Source organism: Rhinoderma darwinii, chromosome 1 (assembly GCF_050947455.1).
Source record: "Rhinoderma darwinii isolate aRhiDar2 chromosome 1, aRhiDar2.hap1, whole genome shotgun sequence".
Taxonomy (NCBI): domain Eukaryota; kingdom Metazoa; phylum Chordata; class Amphibia; order Anura; family Rhinodermatidae; genus Rhinoderma; species Rhinoderma darwinii.
In genome coordinates this window covers 528,790,414-528,794,338 of record NC_134687.1, presented here as the reverse complement: position 1 = coordinate 528,794,338, position 3,925 = coordinate 528,790,414, and the positions used below count along the sequence as shown (strand labels likewise).

At 39.1% G+C, this 3,925-nt stretch overlaps 1 long non-coding RNA gene across 2 annotated transcripts; it reads left to right on the top strand.

Moving 5' to 3' along the window:
• Nucleotides 1–1,422: 1,422 nt before the first annotated feature.
• LOC142744963 (uncharacterized) lies at nucleotides 1,423–3,383 on the top strand. 2 transcript variants are annotated; one of them, XR_012881670.1, is made up of 4 exons: nucleotides 1,423–1,464; nucleotides 2,160–2,372; nucleotides 2,774–2,906; nucleotides 3,163–3,383. It is a non-coding gene; the product is annotated as an uncharacterized LOC142744963 (long non-coding RNA). The 2 variants fall into 2 exon arrangements; XR_012881669.1 differs by lacking the exon at nucleotides 1,423–1,464 and having other exon boundaries at nucleotides 2,047–2,372.
• The last annotated feature ends 542 nt before the right edge of the window (nucleotides 3,384–3,925 follow it).

Sequence of the window (3,925 nt, the reverse complement as noted above, 5' to 3'; positions counted from 1 at the left end):
TGATCTAGGCTGGGTTATCATAGGCAACGTCTATATAGAGAAGATAAAGAAGCCTACCAAGATTTTATCATTTAAGACACACATCTTACCAAATGGACGCAGCACTTATTTTCAGTCATGTCCACAACATTACCGGGTAAAGTAAAAAACTGAGCAACAGTAAGTGGCAGCTTGACCACAAACATAACATGAACATGTTCCTGTCCTGGGATCAGAGGCGTAGCTAGGTTCTCCAGTACTCGGGACAAAGATTCAATTTGGCGCCCCCCCCTCAACCTCTTTCCCGACATCTCCTTCCCCCTCGCCATGTTTGTTTTACCCTACCAATCAATGACGTGTCATTTCTTTTCCACATTTCTTTTTATGTAACTCGAGCATAAAAACATTTGTACATTTTATAAGCAATATAGTTCTATACACAACACCAGAACCAAGCTCAGTACATATATACAGCACCAGAACAAAGCTCAGTACATAAATACAACACAGGCACAAATACAGCTCAATTTAGTGCAACCCCTGCCGTATACGTATGTATAGCGTAAAACTACAGCTCCCAGCAGTGCCCGAACAATGGTAAGGATATTCTGGGAGATGCTGTTTCATAAAAAATAGCATCATATCATAATCATACCACCCATCATTTCACTGCAGATCATACAGTGACTACAGTGCTGATTAGAGGCAGAATAAACATTTACATTAAGTGACTCACCGGTGACGTCTGAGATTCTAGTACTTTTTCTCCATCCGGTCCAGACCTCTTTGATGATTTCTCCCGGTCACAGACCATTTCTGCGGTTTGCAGCTCAGATGTCTTCACCTTCTCACTTTTCCAACATTTCTACACCTATAAATAAAGATAAAGTTCTCATTATACCACACACTACGCCCCTAAATATAATAGAGCCATACACTGCACCTCTAATTATAATAGCACCATACACTGTGTCTCACACACACACACATACACACACACACACACACACACACACACACGCCGTGCCCCCTATAGATAGTATGAGAAACTGACAAAGAAAAAATGATCGACTTGAAGCACGTGAAGTACAAAAAATATATATACAATCTTTATTGAATAGAGACATGAGACAAGTAAAAAGATGGAAATAAGGATAAGTCACACAATAAAAAAGGACGTCACATCAATCATAAATCAGATGTGCTAATTTGGTCAACATGTTGGAAACAATAGGGTATTATGGCAGCGAATAAATAAATAGCAGCATACCTGGCTAAAACACATATATGCATATATTTCGTACAGTAGTGGCGATTTAAGTAAAAAAGAAAATGTATAAACAACGCCAACAGGATACAATAGTATAGAGCAGTTTAGGTGTGCAAAAGCTGGTTTTGAAGTGTAATCAAAAAGTTATAGGCAAAGTTTTGTGCAAGCTGCTCATAAAAATGAGAAAAGTCCACCAGGAAGGCCCATCATTTCAGGTAGGGGCAGTTTGACTGAGGGTATCTGTAAATTTATCGACTTCCATCTAAAAAACTTGGTCATTAATTTACCCTCATACATTCGTGACACTGCCGACTTGTTACAGAAAATCAGTGGCGTCAGTATTGACAGGGACATGCTCCTTGTCACTATTGACGTAGAATCTCTCTACACGAGCATCAAACATTCAGATGGGATTAGGGCGGTTGAATATTTTCTTTCAATGTCTGACTTGGAAAAACCACTCTGTTCTTTCATCATTCAGATGCTCGAGTATATTTTAACACATAATTTCTTTGTGTTTAATGGCAGTTTTCACTTACAGCTCCAAGGTACAGCCATGGGGGCAGCGTGCGCACCCTCGTACGCCAACCTCTTCCTTGGCCTCTGGGAAAGGGATCTCTTCTCGGATGACCGGGGTGACTCAATGGCACGGGTACTTTTATGGGCCCGTTACATTGATGACATTTTGGTCATCTGGAAGGGCACACAGGCTGACCTGGATTCCTTTATGACTGGGCTAAACACAAACGTTCTAAATCTGAAATTTACTTATAAAGCTCATCCTAGTCTCTTGGAGTTTTTGGATGTTCAAATTTTTACGGATGAAAATGGCTTTCTTCACAGCGATGTTTTCCGTAAGGAAACTTCCGTAAATGCATTATTACATTCTTCCTCTTCCCATCCTCCGCAGACTATTCAAGCAGTCCCTATTGGACAATTTCTGCGGATAAAGAGGATATGCTCGTCCGATTTACTGTTTGAAGAGCAGGCAGAGGATCTAAAAAATCGTTTTTTAGAACGGGGATACAGTATGAGATCTATCAAAAAAGCCTACCAAAGAGCTAAGCGTACCCCCAGAGACGACTTGCTTTTTCCCAAGAAAAGGACAGATAAACACAGTCAGGTAAGATACATTACTGGGTATCACTCCCGATGGCCACAAATGAAAGAAATTTTCAAACGCTATTGGCCGATATTACTCACAGATCCCACCTTGGATAGATTTATTACCAAATATCCAAGTATTACTGCGAGACGGTCCAAGAATTTAAAGGACCATTTGGTGAAAAGTCATTATGACCCAATAAAAACTAAATACCCATTCGGGACCAAGGGTCCAAAGTGGGGTTGCAATCCCTGCGGACAATGCATCGCGTGCCCTAACATTGAAAAAGCCACTACATTTACTAATGCCTCTGGCACTAAGATTTTCAATATTACTCACCCTATAACATGTACCACCAAAGCTGTCGTATACTATGCAGTCTGCCCTTGCCCAAAAATTTATGTTGGTCTCACCTCCAGAGAGCTGAAGGTTCGAGTACGAGAGCATATGGCCGACATAAAGCGAGCATCAAGGTCAGAAAATCTGGAAAATCTAAAACCTGTAGCCCGACATTTCAAAACGCACCATTCCAGTGACCCGTCAAAATTGAAGGTGAGGGGAATCGACCATATTGCATGTGGTATGAGAGGAGGTGCTATTAAACAAAAACTTGCACAATGCGAGACTCGCTGGATATGGACCCTTGGGACAATGTTTCCACATGGGCTAAATGAATCTCTGAGCTACGCTCCGTTTCTGTAACCATTGACTCCGCAGTGGGTCTTGGTTTTTTAATCTTTTCTATATTTGTGCTATTTTATAGTACTAACTACTCTCGTTTTGTCCATTCTTTTTTTCATATAACTAGAACTTCGCATCACCTATTGAGTCTATCTGAGGAGGTTACTAAGGGGATCATATCTAAGAGGACAAAGGAAGAATTCCTTAGTATCGTCCTGCATGCTATGTTTGTGTGTTCCGCTATTATGTAATTTTGCATTATTACAATAAATTCTACATATCCTCTATGTATGTATATTTTATATTACATTGAATTGTTCGTTGACACATTTATATTATACTCATTCATTGTGGTTATGTTTTTAATACATATGTCATATTACAACATATTGTTCCAGTATGTATCTTATAATGCACTTTCCCTGTATTTTTATACACCTATTGGTATTCACATTACAAGTTTTTAACCAGTTTTTATAAAGCTTTTGATGATTGAATATAATATTCTGTCATGGTCTTATTTATTAATTGTCATATTATAACAACTTTGTGTCACTTATTCATTCTTATTCACTCACTTTATTTATTTCATTATCATGTTACATTCACATGATGTTTGAGGGTCTTTTTTTTCCTTTTTTTCATTCACCACCATCGGTCCCATAATTAATATATTAGTTATTACTAATACTGGACCGTCATATATTCATTATATTCATTCATTCACACCTTTGTTCTTATGCATTCCCTCTTTATGTCACCACACACACATATCACCACATTTCTCCTACTATCACCCTTCTTATCCATCAGGGCATTTCCTCTCACTCCCTTGTCATCACAGTTTATTTACACTCACACGGCATACCATGACTGCCGTCCCCCTCCCT